The following is a 25,713-nucleotide window of genomic DNA, read 5'->3' on the forward strand; positions in this document are numbered from 1 at the left end:
ATAGAAGAATCTGTGCCTCAATTAGCCAGTCAGACCTAGATTGGACTGATGTTCAACTTCGCAGAACCATGCATAAGAAGGGGGGAGGTGGAACTGCAGTTGGCACCCAGAAGAACCCCACTGAATCCCCTGTGGATGCCTAATAGCCTGCGCTCAAGCCCCTGCTACTAGGGATATGGACCCCAAGCTCCCCAAAGATTTCTGCAGGCTGGCCAAACAGGGTCCCCAAGTGATTAGCCTGCCGGCCTCAGACCCAAGTCTGCTGCTTCTCCACCTAGGTAGTTTTCCCCTCACTGGGTAGCTCTGTTGCAAGGGTAACTGCAAAAATGGCAAAAAATACTGAAAATAGTAAATATGCAGAGCAGAAAGACACCTTCCAGTTCGCCTGGTGGAGGAATGCAGTCTGACTCCGATCCTGGACATGCCTCCACGGACCCACACAGCCTGCACTTGACCCACTAGCGGATGAACCTGGGGTGAGCTAGCCCCCGATCTGATGTGCAGACTGTTTAGAGGGCTTACTGACAAGCAGGGAACCCTCAAGAAACAGACTTTTCCCAAAGGTCTGCAATCTCCTGAAGTCAAAGCTGTCCCTGCAGGGGAACCTATGCAGCATGAAGGCAAAAACTGCGAATGCAAAGACTGAAATTGCACAAAATAAAACACGAGCAAAAAAGACAAGCTCCTACAACCTGGTTTGTAGGAAGAAAGACTGATGTTTACAGAACCAGTGACAGTGATGAGGGGGAGGGGTTTAAGTCTATGAAATTTGAGGCTTCCTACAAAGTCCTGACGGGTAGACAGAAATAACCCACTGGTCTCGTAATAAAGTGGGATTGTACAAGAATTTGGTTTGTTTGATCTAATGTCTCCCGATTGACGAGGTGTGTATTACTTTGAATGGGTTCATAGACAACCCCGCGAAAGACAAAGGCGCGCACCGACAACTGAGCGCAAGACGGAGGTGCACGCCGAAGAAAATTACAGTTTTTAGGGGCTCCGATGGGGGTTTTTGTTGGGGAGCCCCCCCAGTTTACTTAATAGAGATCGCGCCGGCATTGGGAGGGTTTGGGGGGTTGTAACCCTCCACATTTTACTGTAAACTTAACTTTTTCCCTAAAAACAGGGAAAAAGTAAAGTTTTCAGTAAAATGTGGGGGGTTACAACCCCCCACAACGCAGTGCGGTCTCTATTAAGTAAAGTGGGGGGGTTCCCCCCACAACCCCCCGTCGGAGCCGTAAAAATAGTAATTTTCTGCGGTGCGCACCTCCGCGCTGCGCTCAATTGTCTGCGCGCGCCTTTGTCCCAGCGTGCTTTTGACCTGACACCCTTTGAATGCCTACTTCTCAAAGATAGTCTGTCTGATTTCTAATCTCATTGGGTCAACTAATCCAGACAGGTAGAAAGACATTCTGTCTATCTACACTGACATCTCCCAGAGGTCTTTGAATAACTTTCTGTGTTGACCCTGAACAGCACAATGTCATGCTGCCAGCTCTATCTTCTCTGATCAGCTATAAATCCAAATTAACTTCCATTTGTGTGCTGTGTTGTGCTGACCTCCAGAATCTAGTAAAATCTGCATTAAATCTCTGCCACCAATCTGGTTATCTCCACTGTTTGCAACTGAAGATTATCTGTGTTTGTCTCATGCTTTCTTTTAAGGTCATAAGCTTTGTTTACTACTAATCATTTCTGTAGCACTACAAGATATGCATGGTGCTGTACAGGTATCTGTCAGGATGAAAGCACATTGCACTAACCCAATGACTCTCAAACTTTCTCAAGCCGGGGCACAGTAAAGGTAGTGACTACGGCTCGAGGCACCCGGAAGTACAGTACATGGATGTCACCATGATGACATCACAGGTGTGACATCATCACGATGATGTCTGCACAAGTGCAGAGGCCCTCCAGACTGGCCCTGAGATGCCAGTAGGGGATGCCAGCAAGGAAGAGGGCCGGAGAGAAGGAGAGGTGCTGGCACCGGCTGATTGCCTACAGCAGTGTTTCTCAACTACTATAAGCTAAGTACCCCCTAAGTCTAACAAATATCAACTGAGTACCCCAACCACAGACCTCCCAAGCTCTGCCCCTTGCGGTGAAAGGCACATTCCGTAGGCAAGTCAGCTGGCTGGCGCCTCTCTTCCTCCTCAGTGTGCCACGGCACACTTGGAATCTCAGGAGGCACACTAGTGTGCCACAGCACACAGTTTGTGATACACTGCACTAACCAGTGGGCTACTCCACTCCAAACTGCTTATTGCTGGAGAACTACTGCAAAGGACAATTTTCTTTATCTCTTTTTCTATTTTCAGACTATTCTCGAGGAGGCAGGGCCAGCCCTTTATACTTCATGATTCCAAGGCAAGGCCCAATAGCCTTGGCAGGTACAGAATTGGTGCTGCTGTTTGCATTATAATTGGTTTATGATCGTACATAGCAATTTATCAACACTATTAACACCAGGAAGCAATTTAAATTGCTGTTTATTTAAACATACCATAGCACTGGAAGAAAATCTTTCCTAATTTACATATTTAGAGTCAGAAAAGAGAAATGTGCTTGGATATTTATGACCTTTTTTCAATTTGTATACCAATTCATAAGTTAAAAACCTGCAGCCTACATTTTATATTGCACAAAAGTAAAAAAAAAACAAAACCCCCACAGTAAAAGTTACATTTTGCATTTTAGCTAATAGAGTATTAATGAACTCTTATTTACAGCTGGAATTGACACTTAATATACAGATGGGTCTAAATTTTAATTTAATTACTTGCCTTTTCCTACCGTGTTTCCCTGAAAATAAGAAACTGTCTTATATTAATTTTGGGCCCAAAAAAATGCACTGGGGCTTATTTTTGAAGATGTCTTATTTTTTCATGTACAATGATCATCTCTTCCTTCCTCTCCTCTACCCCAATTCTTCCTCTTTCCTTTCTCTCCCCAAGATGTGCAGCATCTTTCCTCCCCTCTCACCCATCCCCTTGTGCTTTCCCTCTGCAGCATCTTTCTATCCCTCCTTCCCTCCTATCCTCCTATGCAGCAGAACCCTTGCACAGCATCTTTCTATCCCTCCCTTCTGTCCCCCCCCATCCCCCATGCAGCAGAACCTTTGCACAGCTTCTAACCCTCCCTCCCATCCCTCTTGCAGCAGAATCTTTGCACAGCTTCTATCCCCCCTCTCATCCCCCATGCAGCAGAACCTTTGCACAGCATCTTTCTTTCTCTGTGCAGGGCAAGGTGCTATGGAACGTCTTACCTCTGCTTTTGTGCCAATCTTCCACGTATTGGCAATTTAGGAAAGGGGTGAAAACTGTTTTTGAGTGCTTTTTTGGTGTAAATTCTGTGAACGCTTGAGTGATGGTGGTGGTGGGGTTCTTTTGTTTTTATGCTATTTTTGATTTGTTGTATTGTAATTGTATGTATTATTTACTGTTACTTTGTTTGTGATTTTTGTTCCCTGCTTAGATGTGTGGATAGGCAGGTTATAAATACTTTTAATAACTTTAAGCCTTCCTCTTTCTCATTGTTTCATCTTCCTATGAACCAAATCTTGCAAAGCTATATATGGCTATGAGATCAAGTTCCGTCTTTATACTTCAAAGTACCCTTACTGCTATCTTGAGGTCTGTCAGAAGGTCTCCCCATAAAAACATAATTTTTGGCACAGTTGCCTTTCATTGAGAGCTGCAGAAGAAAATCAAAGCCATGATTCCTTACTCAGCAGTGCTGAGAGGTAATCTGGGGACCAGCCAAGTGGGTGTTTTTCTCTCTGCTTCCCCTTTCCCCAGCTCAACCATTACATCAATAGTCAATAGATCGAGATAGATTGTAGTTCCCTTTGAAAGCCAAATCCAAATCCAAACTGTGCACTTCAGTCAATAGATGTAGCTCTGGATTGACAAAGTGGCATTTTTTCACTCTGGGAAGTGTTAATGCTACCCTTTTTAGCCCAAGAAACTAGGAGGTCTTGTGCTTAGCAGTAGATAAGAACTATAAGTGTAATGTGAGACTGCTCTCACAACATGTGGAGGGCATTTTCGATAGGATGTCTTAAGTCTGGATGTTTTAAGAAAAACATTCAAAAATCAGGTGGAAAAAAAGTTCATTTTTAAATCTACGAAACGTCTTCAATTTTAAATGTCCCAGCTAGACATCTAATTTTTTTTTTTTTTTTTTTGCTATTATTGGAAAAAAAAAGTCCAAATTAAAAATGTCCAAAATAATCCATTTGCATGTAGGAGGGGCCAGTACTTTTAATAGACTGGCCACACAGGCATGCCAGCAGAGCAGTGGAACACTCTAGGGGGCACTGCTCTGAACTTCACATGAAGAGTGCCAGGTACACATCACTCCATAACTCCTGTACATTATATGGTGAGCCCTCCAAAACTCTCCCAAAGCCTACTGTACCTACCTGTCTACCACTCCATTCTGTTACATCCACTCTGGATTCCGTATGATAGATGTTCAATCTGAACCCATGAACTGGATCTTGTAGAATTTTCACTCAGTCTTTCAGCACCTCCCACAAGGCAGTGGACTATAGTGCTTCCTTCAGTTTTTTTTCCTTCTGCAAGCAAACCATGCAGAGGTGTTTCTGATTTGTTCTGCTTTATTATTATTTTTTCCTTCATTTTTCAACAAAAGTTTGACTTTCTCACAGCTTCGCTGCCTTGAGTCCCCTTATTTAGGAGATCTCTGTCTGAGAAATGATGCAGAACCTGCGGAGCTAGACTGCAGCTTCACAGGGCAAGTATTCGGGTGGACCTGTGGGGCTAGCCTGTTGTGTGCTACCTCAGAGCTCGGGGTCCATTCCTTTGGGAGCAAGCTTATCTTCTGATATTCTCAAAGGCTTAAGTGCAGGATGAAGGCACCCTGAGTAAGAGCCCTCAGGGTATTGGGGTGCAGGCTGTGTATTTCCTGCCCCTGTCATAAGTCGAGTTCTGAGGGGGGTGGAGGTTTTGTTAAGCGTCCGTGTGACTGGCAGCCCGGATTCCAAAGATTGGACTGTTTGGAGAACTTCTGAGGCAGAAATTCCTTTCTCTTCACTTCAGATACAGAGAAAAAGGCTGACAGGCAGGCACTGCATACAACTATGAATACAGCCCCATTATTTCCTATGTGAAAATCAGGGAGGTTCTGAAAAAGTCATTTTGGGGGGGTTTCTGAGGGTGCAGGTTCCCAATATCTTAAACCACTGTTTCTGCGTTCTGGGGTTTTTTAAATTTTGGCCTCCAGGGGCTGTTTGTGGCACAATTTTTGTGGTAGTGGCCATCTTAGATTTTAAACGATTTATTTTTCTAAGTGGACTAGATATCTAAAGTCTCTTTTCTGTCTCAAACTCCTCGATATTTCTAAATCTCCCATCCACAAAAAATCTTCAGTACAAACGTGTTTTCCACTCCATGCTTACCTTTCTAGGAGTAAAAACTTGGAATGACCTTACAGAAATGACCAACACAGAACCTAACCACACCATATTCTGGAGGAAACTAAAAACCCATCTATTCAACACATAATCTCCTGTATCCTCTCCTTCTCTCCTAATTTCCACTTTCTCTCCTTCTTCCTCTTTTCCCCTCCTACCTATCCTCTTGCCTCCTCTCTCTTCCCTCTCCCTCCTCTCCCCTCTCATTGTCACCTTGAGCCTACATAGGTATGAGCGACGCACAAACAGAAGATTAGATTTTGTTGAAAATCGATAGGGATGGGACTCCTCAGCTTCTGATCTGATGAATTCTTGTGTCATTTGTGCCAGATTGCCAGTGGAGGAGCGCCCATATAGCATGTGCCATGGCATGCTAGAGGAGGTGGCAGGAGCTTTGGGATTCATCATCTCTGGGTCCTCTAGGACTGGGGAACCGATGTGGGTCTGGGAATTGGGAGGAAAATAGTCTCAGCTGGTACCTGAATCTGGCGACAGTGTGAAGAGCAGGCGCATGGAGTCTGGGGACCCTTCAAAAGTCTCTTCAGGTATCTGTTGGGTCATTTTTGGCCCTTATGTAAGGATTTTCACCAGAATTTGTTTAGCTTATGTGGAGAGCCTATTTTACGGACCTGGATTGTGCTTCACAGCCTGCGGCCATGTTGCAGAGTTCCAGAAATGTGTCTTCTCTGACAGATCACTGATCTGGTTTCCAGTACCAGTGTTCATGTGGACCCATTTTGTTTGAGTTGGCATACCGATAATGTGCCTCTTCTATCTCAAGACACTGCTACTGGACTGGATGGCACCGATTCCATTTATGGCTCCAACAAGCACGATGCCTCATAGGAGCCCTGATCTGGGTGAGGACTCCTTCATATGCCGGCTGTTTAAGTTGATGTTATTCTACCATTTTATTGTGGATACCATAAAAGAGGTGAAGCTTGAAGTTCAGCTTTCCACGTCTCGGTGCAGTTATGAGGCACGCCAATATTCAAACCGCCTTTTTTCCAGTGCTTCCAGACCTCACTGCTCTGGTCATAAAACAGTGGGAGACTCCTGAAGGCTCTTTAAAGATGGCTAAATCAATGTCTAAGCTTTATCCTATGGCACCAGATTTTTAGCAGATGTTTAAATAACTGAAGGTGGGCGCTGCAGTGGCTCAGGTCATCAAATGCACAGCCTTCCCTAATGAGGGAAGAGTGATGTTGAACAATTCCCAAGTTTGCAGGGTGGACGTGATATTAAAGAAACAGTTTGAGGTTGTGTCTTTGGGCATCAAGGCAGTAGCGGCAGCCTCGTTTACTGAACTTGCCTGTCACACGAGACTGTGGTGGATGCCATCAGCAGAGGAGGACGCTTGCTCTCATCTGATGCCGGAAGGGGTTGATTATGTAGCAGATGCCTTGTATGACCTTATTAGGGTCTTAGGCAAAGTCTCAGCATATAAAGTTGCTGTTCGCAGGATGCTTTGGATCCATCAGTGGGCCGGTGATTCAGCTTCTAAGGCAACCTTAAGGAGGCTGCCCTTCAAAGGGCAGATGCTTTTCAGGAAAAGACTTGACCTCATGGTCAGTCCTCTCGGACAACAAACCTTGCCGTCTCCCTGGAGGGAGTCAAAGTAATTTTTGTCACTCACGCAAGTTCTGCCAAGGTATCACAGGAACTTCTGCTAGGATCTTTTCAGGGGTACAAATAATGCTATAGCAACCCCAGATGCCAGCAGGCTTCTGGCTCTCGTGCCGGCCCTTCCTCCAAGGAGTCCCAATGATTCCAGGCTTCCAGCTGTGCTTCCTCGCATTGGGGGAAGATTGTCAGTGTTTCAAAGAGAATGGGAATTGATTTCCTCGGACCAATGGGTGCTGGACATCATACGGGATGGACACAAGATTTCTTTTGATTCCCCTGGGCTTGTTCCTGGATTCTCCTGTCAGAAAGAGACCAGGGTCTGAGCAACGCTTCAGTGGCTCTTAGACATTCAAGCTGTAGAGCTGTTTCTGTCGATGAATTGGGCTCAAGCAGATACTCCTTAAACTTAATCATGCCCAAGGAAGGCACAGAAGATCAGAGACCTATTCTGGATTTCAAGGCAGTAAATGCCTTTCTAAAGATTCCACGGTTTCACATGGAAACAGCCCAGCGGTGGCGCCAGCAGAATTCCTGACATCTCTGGATTTGACAGAACCTTATCTTCATATTCCCATCATCCCGGGACACAGGAAATATCTGCAATTTCATGTTTTCCATCAGCATTTTCAGTTTGCAGTCCTTCCCTTTGGACTGGTGACAGCTTCCTGCACTTTCACCAAAGTTATGGTGGCAGTAGCTACTCACCTCTGCAGAATGAGAGTTCAAGTACACCACTTTCTGGATGACTGGCTGATCAGAGCTTTGTCCAAGCCAGAGTGTGAGTGGATGGTACGGACAGTGGTGGCTCTGCTCTAGCACCTGGCTGGATTGTCAATTTCAAGAAAAGCCATCTGATTCCCACTCAGACTTTGAACATTCAGTTTGACAACATGCAGGGATGTGTTTTTCTTCCTGAGCCGTGCAAACAGAAGCTCTGGAAACAGATCATGGATCTTCTTGCACTCCCAACCCCCACTAACTGGCATTACCTTCAGGTGTTGGGTTCCATTGCATCCTCCCTGGAGGTTGTGCCTTGGACTAGGTCGCACATGTGACCTCTACAGGAGTCCGTCCTTTCTCAGTGGTTTCCCCATTGTCACTCCCTTCAGATGCCACTCCACTGGATGAGAACTGCGAGGAGCAGCTTATGCTGGTGGCTTCAGGAATCGTTCCTGTTGAAGGGCATGCCCCTTCAAATCACGGATTGTGTAATTCTCATGACTGATGCCAGTCTTTTTGGGTGGGGAGCCCATTGCAGAGTGTGCTTCATCCAGGATCAGTGGACTCCCCCATCAAAAGTGGTGGTCCATAAATGGTCTGGCGCTTCAAACCATAAGAATAGTGTTAATATCTCTGGAAAGAATCCCTGGAAGGAAAAGCGGTAAGGGTCTTTTCTGACGCCATAAAAGTGGCATATGTGAACTGATAGGAGGCACCAGAAGTGTCCCATTGTGTCTGGAAGCTCAGGTGCTGTTCAGTTGGATGGAAGTGCACCATCGGGGTGTCTCAGCGGTACACATGGCCAGCATAGAAAATGTACAGGCAGGCTTTCTCGGTTCCCAAGTCCTGGACCCAGGAGAGTGGTCGCTCTCGCAATGGGCATTCCGGCTCATTGTGCGTCAGAGCAGACCAGACAGAGAAGATACTTATAATAATAATAATAATAATAGCTTTATTTATATCCCATCAAACCTTTTCAGTTCAGTACCTTTTCAGTTCAGTTCACATCATCTGTTTGTACTGACTAGTCAGTCCAGGCCTGGTAAGCTAGTGTACCGTATTTTCACGCATATAACGCACGCGTTATACGCGTTTTTACCTACCGCGCATACCCCTCGCGCGTTATACGCGTGAGCGCGGTATACAAAAGTTTTTCTACATAGTTCCCACCCCGCCCGACGCCCGATTCACCCCCCCCAGCAGGACCGCTCGCACCCCTACCCCGAACGACCGCTCGCACGCGCTCCCACCCGCACCCGCATCCACGATCGGAGCAAGAGGGAGCCCAAGCCCTCTTGCCCGGCCGACTCCCCAACTCCCCGACAATATCGGGCCAGGAGGGAGCCCAAACCCTCCTGGCCACGGCGACCCCCTACCCCCACCCCGCACTACATTACGGGCAGGAGGGATCCCAGGCCCTCCTGCCCTTGACGCAAACCCCCCTCCCTCCAACGACCGCCCCCCCAAGAACCTCCGACCGCCCCCCCAGCCGACCCGCGACCCCCCTGGCCGACCCCCACGACACCCCCACCCCCCTTCCCCGTACCTTTGGTAGTTGGCCGGAACGGAGAGTCGGGACAGCGCACGGAGAGGCGGGGCAGTGCACGGAAAGTCAGGGAGAGTGAACGGATAGTCGGGACAGCGCACGGAGAGTCGGGGAGGGCGAAAGAAGAGTCGGGGTGGCCAGAGGAGAGTCGGGGCGGGCGAAAGGACAGTCGGGCTGCATGCGCGTTGTACCCATGAGCGCGGTATACAAAAGTTTTTGTACATAAAATCGTGGTTTCTGCGCGCTATACCCGTGTGCGCATTTTACACGGGTGCGCGTTATCTGCGTGAAAATACGGTACATGGGCCTCTATTGCTAGATGGACTCACATGGCCATTTCTTCCACATACGTCGCCTGTGGAAAGCAGCTGCCGGTTTCACTTAAAGCGCACTCCACCAGGAGTGTTGCTACTTCGTGGATGGAGTCCTGAATGGTTCATCTAGCTGAGATTTGCATGGCAGCTACTTGGTCTTCTTTTCATACCTTTAATTTTACAGAGTGGATGTGGCGGCTTGATCGGATGCCGCCTTTGGGGCTTCAGTGTTGCGGGCAGGCTCTTCTGTTCCATCCTAGATGTTGCCATTGATCTGGTACGTCACCTATCGTACAGAATCCGGAGTGGCTGCCACAGAATGGAAGATTAGGGTCTTACCTTTGGTAATCTTTTTTCTGTTAATCCACAACAGATTCTGTACGGCCTGCCCTCTGTCTCCTCTGACTATTCTGTATAGCCTATTTATATTTCTGTCTTGGATATTTCTCCTTTTAGACCTAAGAATCTTATTGCCAGCAGAAAGGCTATGTGGGAGATCATCCTGTATATGTATTAGTACTGCCCGATTCAAGAAAAAAAAAAAATTTGATTTGATTCAGCCTATTGAATTGGTTTTTCGCTTCGATTTGATTTTCCTGCCCAATTGGGTAGTTTTTTTTCTTTTTTCCCCCAAACATCCTGGTGGGTTTATTTTATAGCCTCTTCACTCCCTTTGCCTTCTCCTAACCACACTGGCGCTGTGGTGTAAACAAAATAAACAAAAAAGACTTTTCTTCTCTATGTTAAATCCTAGCTCACGTTTGTGGTCTAACACCAGCTCTGGCAGGATACACATTTCAAATCTGACATATTGTAATCGCAAAACAGAAAATAAAATTAGTTTTTCTACCTTTTGTTGTTTGGTCATTATACAAATCTTGTTGGTCCCAGGCTCTGGTTGTCTTCTGATAACTTGCTTGCCAGGGTCTCCTTCTTTCTTCTTTCTGCATGCTAACCATCTATCTGCCATCTCTGTCCTCCCCTTCCATTTCCCTTCCCTCCCCAGGAGGTCTGGCATCTTTCCTTTTTTTTATCTCCCTCCACAGATCCACCTTTTCTTAACTACCCTTTCATCCAGCATCTCTCCCTTCTTCCCCACCACCCCAGGGTCCACCATCTCTCACTTTCTTTTCCCAACTACCCACTTATCCTGTATTTCTATCCCCCCCTCTACACCATCCCTTGTGTCCAACTTCTCTCCCTTTCTGTCCCTTCCCTCCTTAAATCCCATTGTCCATCATCTCTCTCCATCTCCTCTATTTTCAGACCCATTATTTCTTCCCCCAAAAGTCCAGCATATGCATGTCACTTTGAACTCCCCCCTTCCCTATGTGTACTTCTATACCAGGGCCCCCCTCCTCTGAAGGTCTGTTCCCACTGAAGGCCTGCACCTCCCCCTGAAGGCCTGCACCCCACCCCTAAAGGCCTGCCTGTCCCCCCTGAAGGCCCTACCACCATCCCTGAAGGCCTGTTTCCTCCTTGAAGGCTTGTCGTCCCCCCCCAAATGGCCTGTCCCCTTTTAAAGGCCTGCATGCCCCCAAAGGCCTGCCTGTCCCCCCGCTTGAAGGTCTTTCCCCCTGAAGGCCTGCACCTTCCCCTGAAGGCCTGTTCTCCCCCTTGAAGGCCTGTTCTCCCCCTTGAAGGCCTGTCCTCCCCTTAAAGGCCTGCATCCCCACTGAAGGTCTGTCTCCCCCCTTAAAGACCTGCATCTCAACCCTGAAGGCCTGCCTGCCTGTCCCCCCTGAAGGCCTGCTCCACCCCCTACCCCAAAGAACTGCTCACCCTCCCCCCCCCCCCGGAAAGGCCTGCATGTTCCCCCTGGCCTCCCACTGGTGTCTGGCTTCCCCCCTGGCCTCCCTGCACCGTTCACCTTATAGAAGCAGCCTGCAGACAAGATCGCGATGCTAGCGATCTTTGCACTGCTTCGGAGCTGTTTCCTCTGCTGCGGTCCCACCCCTTCTCAGAGGCAGGATCATGGCGGAGGAAATAGTTCTGAAGTAGTGCAAAGATCGCTAGCATCACGATCTTGTCTGCAGGCTGCTTCTTTAAGGTAAATGGTGCGGGGAGGCCAGGGGGGGAAGCCGGACGCCAGGAGGGGAAACCAGACACCAGGGGGGGAAGCTGACAGCAGCATTTTCCGACTGACCCTCCCCCCTCGCCCTCTAAAGCAGATGCGGCAGCGGTCAGCCAGCAAGAGCAGCGCTGCCGTTCCTACTTTAAGGGGCAAGGGGGGAGGGTCAGCCGAATTGGGAAGCGGATTTTTTTTTGTTTTGAATCAATTCGAATCGATTTACCCGAAGTGAATCGGTGTACCAATTCGAATGCCCATACTTTGTTGCACACAGGTGGTTGTTCATGAATGTTTTCATGTTTCTTACTAATTAATTGTTATATATTGCAGAACCAGAGCAGAATAGTGTTATGTTGGCACGGAAGTTTTCCATATCCCCTTTTTCTATGTATGCTTTATTTCAGTGATGCTCGATTGCTTTGTGACTAAAGGGGGCACTATACTCCACTGCCATGTGGAGGTTCTGAAAGATTGAGTGAAACATCTGCAAGCCCTGGTTCACGGGTTCAGACTGAACACCTATTGTATAGAATCCATTGTGGATTAACAGAAAGAATATTACCAAAGGTAAGAACCTAATCTTCCAGTTCTGCACATACCATGATAGCAATGAACCTTACTCCTAAGTCAGGATAAGTGGAGCATGATCTCAATAACTCAGATTTACTGCTAATACTCTCCATAGTACTTGCAAGCATATAAGTGATTTACCATGTTAGCCCAGATCTGGAGACAATGGTCATGGAAAGCAAGAGAATAGAGAGGGTGATGCTTTGACGATGGCATTAACTGCTAATTCAGCCATTCTTCTCCATTCTCATGTTAGCCAGGGGAAAATAAGCAATTCATTTCTTCCAAAACTGCATAAATGACTTTTAATGCCTCTAAAAGAGAGGGGAAAAAAAGCAAGACAGCTCCCAGAAAGTTCTCTTTATTTTTTTAAAATGTTTCTTGCGAAGGTTAGAAAATTTAATAAAATGTGCCCTCTGGGCTTTCCTTTGCTCCTTTTTTTTCTTTTTTTCATTTAAAAGACAGGGTGATTTGGAAAGACAAACACTTTAAAGCTTTTAGTGTAAAGTATCTTCACATGGATATTTCATCTGTGTCTGCAGCAATTACCTGAATGAGAAAATCAGAAGAAATGCAGAGTCTTGAACTAGATGTCCCCAGGGGTGTGTTATGTCCATTAGTAATCTATAAAACACCTACATATTTAACAGAACTACAATCTGCTTAAAATGCCTCATTGCACTGATGGGGCTGTGCTGCCACTTGAAATGCAACTGGCTTCCATGAGTCTTTTGTATTGACCTTACATTCCATTAGCTCAGTTACTATTTCAAGGGGATTCCTTTAATGTGTGTATTGATTTGCACTGTGTGTTGATTTGGCTAGACTCAAAATCCAGTACATGCAATTTAACAAGTGCATAATTCACATTTTTCCCTTGAGCCTATGTCCTCATTTTCAAATGAGATGATGTTGGCTTTCTAAAATATAAATGGACTATGTGCTAGGTAGTCATTAATTACAATGATGTAATTCAGTTAAGGAAAAACTGAGAAAATTAATAGAGTTACTGCTACAAGAAGGGATTGTGGAATAGCATGAATAATGCAGAGGTCATATCAAACATATCTGATTTATTGATTTCCTTGTATGACTACAGAATTAGAATAAGAACACTGAATGTTGACTACTTAGATTTCTGTAAGATCTTTCACAAAAGCTGGGTAACTTAGAGATGGGTCTTACAGTGGTACACTGGGTTACAAACTGATTGATTGACAGTAATGGAGGCTGTACTGAAAAGAGGAAGGAGACCAGAGAGATGCAAAAGGGATCAGATCTGGGGACAGTCCTATTCCTTCTAAAACTTGACAACCTCTACAGTTTTGAAAAGTTAGTTTTATGTTGGCTCATAAATTAAATGGCCACTTTTGAATCTTTAAAATCTAAAATCAAAGACACCTGGCTATGACTATGCTTCTTTGAGTGCATGGTGGACCACTGACTTGGGGATCTCTGTTTCTGTGGAATTTTTGAAAAATACTTTGAAGTACTATCGGCAGCCTTGGCTGTCGATTCCCCTGTTTGAATTACAATATAAGCTGCTTCTGCGTCTATATATTTTCCCCTCCAGGGCCTATTGTGCAGCTTTGCGTATGGACCCCTGTTCTAAATGTGGAGGGATGAATGCTACTTTGGAACATATGTTTTATGCTTCCCTATTATCTTGAGATTTTGGAAAACTCTTCATCTTCACGTCTCCAAACTTTGGAAGTCTCGTTGTTTGCCTCACCCGAAGATGCTCTTCTCGACATCAGTCCTTACTCATCCGGTTCCGAGAGGTTTACGGAATTTCCTGAAGCGTGCTTTACTGTTTGGGAAAAAATCTATACTGTTGCATTGGTTGGACTGAGATTCTCTTACAGTTTCCCAATGGAGATCTTTGATAATTCATCAATTGAAGATGGAACGTCTGGATATTTCTGAGATGGACTCTGTAAAGGGATGTCAACTTCAAGTGACTTGGGATCATTTTTGGGCCTCTTTGACCGGGTATTCTCGTAGCCGTGTATTGAATAATTGAGGGTGTATTTGTGCTGTCTCAGCAGTATATGCTGTGCTGGCTCCCATGCCACTCCATGCCTTTTCAAATTTATAGGTTTTTTTTGGGGTGGGGAGGGGGGTGGCTCTAGCTTGTTTTGTTATTCAAAAATTTTGGTCTGAAATGACTTGTTGCTGTGATCTTTTGTGCTTTTGACCAAAAAACAGTTTTTGCAATAAAGTGTATCTGAATTTTAAAAAAAATTCAAAATCAATACTAAATATATATGTGTATGTGAAAAGCTCAGACCCACAACCAACCACAAGTGATAAACACGGAGCTGGTTGCTAACGAGACCATCATAGCTGATCACTGTCTCATACCACCGTATTCACTAATTATGCATTGATTCTTCTATAATGCAGATCTACTTATCTGAATGGTGGAGTTGCTATGGCACATCACACAACTGCTCCGGTCATTTTACTATTGTTCCATGTTAAGAAATGCTTCTAAAAATGCTGTCTCAGATACTTCTCGATCCCCCAACTTGAGTTTCACGAATTGGAGCTTTTTCAGGAGGGGACACTATGAATAAATAAACAATGAACCCTCAATGATTAAAGAGTTTGAACCCTTACTAAATCACCCACCTAACTCACTTAAATTTCAAACCTTCTATACATATCATCACTAATATCATGAGCAGCTTACCCGTTCGCTAAACTTCTCCACACAAACTCAGACAGCACAGGCAACGAACGATTCTCAGGTACAAAGCGGCAGTTAAATTACCAGCAGCTTACTGACGTACAAAGGAGGCGGAGCCACAGAGGTGTGCTCAATTTGAACAGCAATCTCAAAATCAAAGTTGGAACCACTCTGTTTCACTGTTCAAACCTTCAGGGGCCAAAATATGCCACATATAAATCATCCTGTGTTCCTGTTTAAGCAAATACTCAGCAATATTCCCCTTCAAATTATGGGCTTTCAAAAGCACAGTGTGCTTCACCTATGCTATGGCCAGCATCGAGCTAATGATTAACCAGCAGGGCAATCTGTATACCACAACGAATGTTGCTCAAATGTTCGGCTATCCGTACTTTAATAATCCTTGTCTGCCCAATATAAAATTTACCACATGGGCACACAATACATCACAGCTTGAGATGAACAATCCGTGCCATTTTTCAAATACTTCCTGCCCCCCAACTTTGGAATTACTCAACTGTCAGTCACCAACACATACTGACAATAAATGCAATGGCCACAGCATTGATGTCCTAAATTAGTATCAACGTTTTCAAGCTTCTGGACAACATCCTGAGAAACAGTAACCAACTGTGTAACTGTTGATTTTAACAAACCTTCCACTCTAGAAATAATTAACCACAAATCCTTTAAGGTAATATCTTGTGTGGTCTCGGGGTTTAACACCTCGTTCTTCTCCTCAAACATAACTATTGCTTTAGGTAAAGAGGTAAATTCCAACTTAGAGGCAGTATGAGAGGCTTTAATTCCCACAGAGATCTCAGTGGTGTCCAAACTTGGCCCCACTTCACTAGATAGTGGCGGAAGTGGAGGAGTCCTATCAAGGGGACTTAAAGATGCTCCAGAAGTGAACTAGCCTCCATATTTAATAATGGTACCATATTAGATGATTTAAGGTGTTTGTCCATGGGGCCTACCATTGCAGGTGTTGAGTTTTTGAATTTTACCTTTCTCTTACCCATCATTAATCAAAACAGTCTTACACAAAAATTTTTGTAAGACCTTTGCTAGTCGTGGCCCCTTAGGGCACACCCCTGTGGCCATGCCATACATCCATGCACTGCAACTGCGGTGTCTTTTTAACACAGAGGACACAAACCCAGATGATGTCAACCGTCCATATCCTCCAGTGCCTGCAGAAAGTCCCGGTTCCAAGCAAATCACCAGCTGGCAGAAAGAAATCCAAGACTACCACTGCGGCAGACCAGAGCAGGTAAGTGTCTCCTCTTCAGTCACCCAAGTAGGTAATTCTCTCTGTATGAATGTTTTAAAGCAGATTCCACAACTAGGTAATAGTGTTGAAGTTGTGTTCTCTCAAATCCTGAACACTTCTGTATTCTGTACATTTTTAGAAGCTACCTGGACTGACACAGGGGTCTTCCAGTTCTTAAATAGGATATCTCTCATGACTTTATGTAAAGACACTTTAATACACTCATTTGGAGGTGATTCAAGTCAAGAAGCTCAAAAAACTCAGAACGAGGTTCTTCCTCTGTTTCCATTTTAATTGGTAAAGCTTGGCCAATTTGCCTTACAAAACTAGTAAAAGATATGCTTTCTGGAGGAGACTTATGCCTTTGAGGCAGAGGAGAAGGATCAGAAGGAATGCCATAAGATTCTTCTGCTGACAAGTCTGGGAGTTCTTCATCTGAATGGTAGAATATGTCTGAGTCAGACTCCTCAAAATATTCCCTCCTAGGTGAATCAGGGAGTGTGCATTAAGCAGAGCGTCAATTAAGCAGCGCAGTGTTGAGGCAGGAGTTGATGCTTTGATCCAGGTGCTAACTCCTCTACCAACAACAATGCATATATGGAACTGGTCTGTGCCAACCCTGACGCTTGATGCCGAGCAGATGTGCGTGACCTTGTCCTCAACTGACACCTCATTGTATCAGGCTGGGCTGAAGCAGGAATGGAAGCCTTTAAAGCTTATGAAGACTGCATCTGCAGTGGCCCCAAAAGCTCATGTTTGAGCATACTAAGTCAAACTAATACAGAGGAAAAGGTATAACACCAAAAAATGTCAAAAATGGAAGCAAAAAAATACGTTGTTGAACAAAAACTCCCAAACTATAAATCTAAACAAAAATCATTCACAAAATCATTTTTATGTGTTGGTAGGATATAGCTCAGAGACATGGAGGGGTCAACAGGGGGGCCAAACCCCGACCACCTCACCACCCAATCATTGCTTGATCCTCTGTTTTTTAATTTTTCTTGCAAATTATCACTTAGGATTGATAAAACTTGAACACTCTTCAAAAATATTTAAGAATTGAAAAACCGTTAAGCAGTGATTTTGAGAGCCTCTGTAAGAAGGAAGAAAGCTAACCAGGTATAGAAAGCTAACCAGGTAATAAGTATAGAAACCCAACCAGGTCGTGCATGTGCAAGACCAGAGGGTTAGGACTTCGATGGGAAGATAGGACTCAATGGGAAACCAAGGTGGCAAGGGGGCCCCTTCTGGTGATTCAGACAGGTCGTGACCTGTTTGGGCCGCCGCGGGAGCGGACTGCTGGGCAGGATGTACCTATGGTCTGACCCGGCGGAGGCACTGCTTTTGTCCTTATGTTCTTAACTAATATTTTTCAGAAATTTCACCCGCTCTTGCTGACAAACCATTTTCGGACTTTAAAATTCCAGCCTGTCTGGTGTCCTGAAGCAGCAATCGAAACGTGCCACATTGAAACCAACCATTAAGTGGTTTTTCAATTCTTAAAATATTTTTGAAGTGTTCAAGTTTTATCAATCCTAAGTGATATTTTGCAAGAAAAATTAAAAAACAGAGGATCAAGCAATGATTGGGTTGTGAGGTGGTCAGGGTTCGTCCCCCTTGTTGACCCCTCCATGTCTGAGCTATATCCTACCAACACATAAAAATGATTTTGTGAATGATTTTTATTTAGATTCATGTTTGAGCATAGCCAAGATCTCTTCCTGAAGAGCTGGCATCTGCACTGGATGAGACATTGGTATGGAAGCAGCTTGTGGTGCCCGGTTGACTGGGTATGGGAGACCTCAATGTCGAGGCATGTCTGAGAGTGATCCTTGGTGTTTCAATGCTTACTATGCATCAAAGAGGAAGATGTCATGCTATACCTAGAAGAAGAGGAATGTTTGTGCTTCTTAGCTTTTTTACATGAAGCATTCCCTGATGCGTGAGGAATGATCGAAGATGACATTGAGTCTCGTCTCTGCAGAGAGCGATGTTCGACACTCTCGATGCATCTGTGAGGAGAGGTATTCCTATGCTCATTACATGTTTCAAAGGAGGGGGATTCCTGTGTTTCTTAAATCTGTCTCTATGTTCACTTAATCCAGGGGTGTCCAATGTCGGTCCTCGAGGGCCGCAGTCCAGTCGGGTTTTCAGGATTTTCCCAATGAATATGCATTGAAAGCAGTGCATGCACATAGATCTCATGCATATTCATTGGGGAAATCCTGAAAACCCGACTGGATTGCGGCCCTCGAGGACCGACATTGGACACCCCTGACTTAATCTAAGTGTAGAGATTCAGCAGGCAGGCCTCTGATGTCATGGCAACAGTGAAACAATCATGCACACTATGTGGACTCCTCCCACTACCAGTGGCAGAGAGATACTATTGACTTTTTTGAAAGAGTCAGAGTTTTTTCAGTTTGATAAATAGTGTACAGAGAGATCACAGAGGCAGTTGGAGCAGAAGAGAGAACGTTTCTCTCTCTCTGTTAATTGTTTTATGATAGCTGGGAGAGAATTTCTCTAAGCAGCTGGCTAATTCTGTGCATATAGCTCAGGGGATAGGTGTCCCAAAAAGGAGGAATTTCTATTTGTACTATTTACTCTCCTTTTGCCTGATGTAGTGTTCTTCTGACCTGCCTTCTGAACACATAACCAGCCACAGGTTACCATAGGAGGCCAGGGCTACACAAATGGCACCCGAACAGGGACCTATCCCAAAGAGCTTACCTTAATTTTAGTGTGTCTAGCCACGTTGTAGCACATTGGTTGCTGTATCAGAGTGGCAGGGATTTGAAAATAAAATAACTGGGAAGGAACCTGCACGATGCCTAAAGATTTAAAATAATAGTGCACGTGACAATGTCTGTACTGGGTTACATGGATGACATCACCCACACATGAGAATATTATGCCTGCTTGTCCTTGGAGAACAGAAAATATTGTTTCACACATCCTTGCCATATTTAGGTGCCCACATTTTCTCTATAGTTAGTGTAAGAGTTGGTACCCTGATAGTGGGCAGTAGGAGTTCATTCTATAACAGAACCTATGGCCCTACATTCCATTATGCATGGTATCCAGAAAAAAACAGGACCTCTTATATAGTTTCAATTGTTTAAAAGTTTAGAATGACTTTTTTGAAAATATATTTAAGGGTTTTTTCCTTAGTTAATTAATAATTTGTGTTTAAAGTGTCTTCCTTCAACCTTGCCACATACATTCACAAAGTCTTTGATACCACTGAGCTGTTGGCTCAATAAACTCAGGGGTTTCATTAATTGAATTCAACTGTTATGTGGGCTCAATGCACTGGAGTAAATTTCTGTTGAAAAATAAAGTATTCAGAAATGTCTCAAATTTCAGGCAGAAGTTTCTGCTGTAGTAGCTTATTTTGGGATTATTTGAAAAAAGGTGGGGGGTTCTGTTTTTTTTCTAGACACCCTGTAAAAGGGGCTCCTAGCACCTGCCCACAGGGCACCTAAATGGAGGCTCTCAGTTATAGAATTGCCCCCACAGACTGCAATATGACCTCATAGTTTCCTCTACCCCTATCCCACCACCACCTTCCCCCTCTTGGAGTTACAATAGCATCCAGCCAAGAAGACTCTGACTTGGGTATATGTAAGGACTATCTTTATAAGGACATGATAGTTGGCCTTTAGGCCTGGATTCTGCAAAGTGCGTCCCGATTTTAGGCAGATGTAGGCATCCTACAGCTGTCTAAGCAGCCAATCGGGATGCACGTTTAAAAAAAAAAAAAAAAATGCTCCCCAGGCAGGCCGCCTATATTGAAGCTGCCTCCGGGAGCCTAGGGAGGCCCGCAAGACCGCCTAAGCTCCCCTAAAGCTAGGCGGTAGCTGTAGGTGAACCTAGGTGGCCCTATGCATCTCCCTAGTAGAGCGGGAGACGCTTACAATGTAGGCCAGCAAAATGCTGGCCTACATTGTAAGTAGACGTGGCCACTATACTTATCGCGGCAAGGGATCTCCCTGCTGCGATAGGTATAGCGGCCACAGCTGCCTGTCCCTCCACCAACGATCGCCGGCAGAAAGGTGCCTAACCCCGCCTGCCGGAGGACGTCCCCCAATCGCTGGCAGGAGGGTGTCCAACCCCTTCTGCCGGAAGGCCGATGCTCCCCCAATCTCCGGCAGGAGGGTGGCCAACCCAGAGGATGTCCCCTGACGTCCCCCCCCCCATTGCTGGCAGGAGAGTGCCCAACCCCTCCTGCAGGAGGATGTCCCCCTCCAGACCCTCCCACGCTACCAGCCCCCTCCAGCCCTCCCCCCCACTAACCTTTAATCATTGGCCGGCCAGCTGGGTCTTCCTACTGTCTTGCTGACAGGCCCACCTCTTTGAAATGAGGCAGGCCTGACCCTTTCCGGCCCATCCCCAATAAGCCTAAAACTCGCCAACGATTAAAGGTTAGGGGTGAGGTCCGCAGGGGAGATCCGGAGGGGGGGCGTTATCCTGCCGATTATGGGGGGGTCCTCTGGTAGGAGGGGTTGGGCACCCTTCTGCCAGCGCTCGGGGCACCCTCCTGCCGGCTGTACTCGAGGAACGCAGAGAGAGGGGAGACATGATCGAGATGTTCAAATATGTCATGGGCCATATCGAGGTGGAAGAGGATCTCTTTTTCCTTAAAGGACCCACGGCAACAAGAGGGCATCCGTTGAAAATCAGGGGTGGGAAATTTCATGGCGACACCAGAAAATATTTCTTCACCGAAAGGGTGGTTGACCGCTGGAATAATCTTCCACAACAGGTAATTGAGGCCAGCAGCATGCCAGATTTTAAGAAAAGATGGAATTGGCATGTGGGATCTCTTCATGGAGGTAGTTAGGGGTTGGCCATTAGTGAGGGCAGACTAGATGGGCCGTGGCCCTTTTCTGCCGTCATTTTCTATGTTTCTATGAGGGGTTGTGCATCCTCCTGCTGGTGATATTCGGAAGAGACAGGCGGCTGCTATATCTATTGCGGCAGGGCAATCCCTTGCCACGATAAGTGTAGTGGCCGCGTCTACACTAACCCAGTTCTGTAACTGGCGTCTGTAACATGGACGTTGGTTACAGAATCGGGTTTATTATAGGCCCGATTCTGTATAGGATGCCCCTTCCAGGCGTTGTATATAGAATCCGGGCCTTAGTGTGCATAATCCTTGTCAAATGGTACCTACTAAGTCAGACAAGAGGCTCTCTCTTATCATGCTACTGACATCAGGGATGTGGGTTTTAGCTTGTGCTTTAATGGAGCATTTCTGTTCTCTAGCAAAATGGATTCCTGTTATAGCCTATAAAAATAATTTGTTTTTATTGTAGCTACATGGATTGCTTATATTCTGACTGCTAACAAAACAAAGTTGTGAGGTATTCTATTGACATGGTTACAATAAATTACCTTTTCATTCAAAATGAATTTCAATAAAAATGGGAATTTAAAATCAGAATACTAGAACTGCCCCATCACCAAATCTATAAAGAAAATTAAAAGAACCCATGTACAATAATTCTCAAGCTGTAGTCTGTTGTTTACTCCAGAACTTTATATGCGAGAGAGCACAGCTACAATTACTTCAAAGAGGCTAGTTTGGTAACAGAATTTAATTTGTCTACTACGGCGCTCAAGTGTGACAGCTGAGAAATAAGCAATGTATTTTGTGATTCCACAATCTCATTTTTACAGGATGGTTTATGCTAGATGAATATTTTTAAGGAGCCTTTTTGCACAGCCACCCTAAACTGGTGGTAAAGTTAATGTGGTCCTTGCAAAGCATTATACATATGAAAAAAAAATACTTCTATAAGAATGGCCTAGTAAATATTTTTCATGTGAAAGGTACCAGTTTGGTAGTGCTAGAAACTAAAGTCCTATGCTAGTGTCCACAAAAATGGCTAAGGAGCAATGAGGATGGTATCCACTATCCTGCCAATGTACGTCATTGATAGGGCAAATTCTTGTAACCAGGAATTTGCATTAAAGGACACTTGCCTTGAAATCCAAACAAGAAATTGATAAGTATGAATCCGAATTGAAAAGTCTAGAAACACTTCATCAAACTAATCCTAGTGATATACACACTTTAAAAAAATTACAACATACTAAATTTCAATATAATACATGTCTTAGCAAAAAAGCAGCCTCACAAGTTTTTATGAGCACAGCCAAATATTATTCGGACGGAAATAAAAGTGGCCAATTGCTTGCTTCTTATCTGAAAGGTAAGCGCAATAAAACTAACATCCCTGCAATATCCACTAAGGATGACTCTCTAATCACTGATTCTACTGAAATTCTTATGCACTTTCATGAATATTACTCAGTCTTATATACATCTGAACTCCAACAAGAATGCACTTCTATCCCTTTTCTTAAAGATCTTGAGCACAATACACTGTCCACATCAGACTACACAGGTTTAGAATCTGATATTACTATTGAAGAAATTAGTGAGGCACTAAATCACATGTCTGCTAAAAAAGCACCTGGCCCTGATGGACTACCATCTGAATTCTTTCAGATATTTAAAAAGTGGCTTTCTCCATACTTACTGGAATTCTTCCAATATTTACTTACCACTAGAGATATAAGAGGATCTTTCACAGAAGCGACAACTATAGTACTCCCCAAACCAAATAAAGACCCACTTAAAGTACACAATTACAGGCCGCTATCTTTAATAAATTCGGATGCCAAGATATACGCCAAAATATTGGCTAATAGATTACAAAATGTTTTACCCAATTTAATAAATTCTGATCAAACCGGTTTTATGACTAATAGATTTTCCAGCGACAATACAAGAACTTTTACTCATGTAATATCCCTTGCTAATTCTCTAGAATACCCCTTAGTTGCTGTAGGTCTTGATGCAGAAAAAGCATTTGACCGTGTTGAATGGTCATATCTTTTTCAGGTTATGTTATGGTTTGGCATATCACCTAAATTTATTGAAATGGTAAAGATATTGTATACAGCACCAACTAATAGGATATATGCTAATCAATACTTCTCTTCACCCTTCAAACCTAGCAGGGGAACAAGACAAGGTTGCCCGTTATCCCCATTGCTCTTTAACATAGCTCTAGAACCTCTATTGATTGCAATCCGTACTTCACCTCACATACATGGCTTCACCTATGGAGGAGTTAACATCAAGCTTTCAGCATATGCGGACGACATCCTACTGTACATCACACCAGAGTCTATCTCTCCTCTGCTTCAAGTGCTGTCATCTTACTCCACCCACTCAGGATACAAACTGAATTTATCCAAATCGGAAGTACTACCACTGAACTGCCCTGAGATAGGCCGCTCCATTACTGACCTTGGATTGCTTTGGGCGCCTAACAAATTGAAATACCTTGGACTATATTTCACGTGTGATTTAGAAACAACATTAGACCTCAATGCAACTCATATTCTTGATTCAGTCCGTCTCCTAACCTCTAAATGGTCACCGCTCAATATGTCGTGGTGGGGTAGATTGGACACAATTAAAATGATGATTTCTCCTGTTATAAACTACACCTTAAGTATGATGCCTGTTCTGATGAAAACGGCTTTCTACCAAAAGATTGACAAAATTCTTACAGCTTTCCTATGGAATAATAAACCACCGCGAATAAGTCTAAACAAACTCAGGAACGCTAAGGAGGAAGGAGGAGTCAACTTTCCCAACTTCAAAAACTATCATCTTGCTTTCTTGCTTCGGCAAGGTTCCCATTGGATTTGTACTAACTCTGATACTCCAGAACCTCTTTGGCTGCAACTGGAACGATCAATAGCAAATACCATAGCTTTGGAGGACTTGCCTTTTCTTGGTCACGTTAATCTTTTGTCAACTCATCCCATCATTGCTTCCACATGCTCTGCTCTTCGACATATAGATGGTATACTGACCCCGAGATGGCACGAAACCACACACCTTCCGCTATGGGATAATCAAAAAGTTTGTATTCAAAATGCCCCGATCCATAATCCATTGTGGAAAACCAAAGGAATTACTCGACTGTGTCATCTTTATTCAAATTCACAGTGGATACCTTTCCAACAAATTGCTGACTCACATAAGATCCCAACATCGCATTTCTTTAAATGGATCCAATTGAAGTCGGTAGTTAAAGCACACTTCAAACAACAACCAATAATTGAACAGGCTCCTCAACTCCTAATCCTATGTGATCTATTTTCCCATAACAGGCATGAATCCTCACAATGGTACAAAATCATGAGAAAGCATGATACTTTTTCTCTTACTACACTCTATTCCTTATGGAGTAGGGACACAGGTCTGGAATTGGAAATACCCGAATGGAACATGGTTTGGAAAACATCTCATTCTGCACTAGCTTCTTCAGCAATCTCTCAATCTCTTTTCTTCCTTCTTCACAAAGCATTTTGGACCCCAATAAAACTAGCCAAGATTGCACACCAGACAGACTCGATGAATGGCAAATGCTGGTCCTGTCATGCCTCGCCTGGGACTCTGGATCATATGATCTTTCGGTGCACCATTATTCAACATTTTTGGTCTCGAATTTGGCTAACTATCAGTGCTATACTACACATATCGGAACCTATCACATTGGCTATTGTTATGTATGGCCCTTATGGACTTAAGACTCCCTTATTTGAACCCCAAGCCAAATTACTAAAAGCTCTACTAGCTATTACCATCAAACAAATTCTAGCTAATTGGAAAAATTCGCCAGCACTGTCTTACTCGGCATGGTGGAACCAGATATGCCTTACTGCTAAATTTGAACTGGCAGCTGCTGAACGCAGAGGATCACTGTACAAAACTCAAATTACATGGCAACCACTATTGGACTATTGTTCTGATTGATATGATGATGCTTCATATAGGATATATGTCATTTGTCTCAAAATTATATTCTCTTACCAAGCAGTCATTCTTTCTTCCCCTCTTTCTTCTCTTTCTCTTTTCTCCCTATTTACTACTGATTTAATATTTATGTTGTTTTCCTTTCATATTACTCTTCTCAGTTGTAATGCAATGTCTGAACTCAGAATTTATATATATAATAACTCATGTCTAGATGCATTACCTTATGTAAGCCTGATCTTATTGTTACTATTTTGATTGTCATTTATTGAAATACAATAAAAAATTATTTGAACTTAAAAAAGGACACTTGCCTCCATATAATTAACATAATCTTTTACAGTATGTAGAACAATTTCTTAAGAACAAAAGGATAATTCAGTCTCCATGCCTGTACAGTCCCTATGAAAATGCTTTTTGTAAGTAAAATTCTATTACTATAGTTTCCTATAGGGAAACTGGCTTTACAAGATCACCATGTCTGTCTATCTCCCTCTAAAAACTTTTGGTTTATTCAATTTAATTCGCAGTTTTGTAAAAGTATTGCTTGGTTCATGTTTTTCATGTGTTCTCAAAGCCTCCAAAATTAAGAGTTTTTTGTTTGTTTTACGAA

At 44.1% G+C, this 25,713-nt stretch overlaps 1 long non-coding RNA gene across 1 annotated transcript; it reads left to right on the forward strand.

The window, feature by feature from the left end:
* Nucleotides 1-1,984: 1,984 nt before the first annotated feature.
* On the forward strand, nt 1,985-14,361 carry LOC117362712. The gene is made up of 3 exons (XR_004539926.1): nt 1,985-2,390; nt 12,119-12,281; nt 13,858-14,361. It is a non-coding gene; the product is annotated as an uncharacterized LOC117362712 (long non-coding RNA).
* Nucleotides 14,362-25,713: the final 11,352 nt, after the last annotated feature.

This window comes from Geotrypetes seraphini, chromosome 6, assembly GCF_902459505.1.
Source record: "Geotrypetes seraphini chromosome 6, aGeoSer1.1, whole genome shotgun sequence".
NCBI lineage: Eukaryota > Metazoa > Chordata > Amphibia > Gymnophiona > Dermophiidae > Geotrypetes > Geotrypetes seraphini.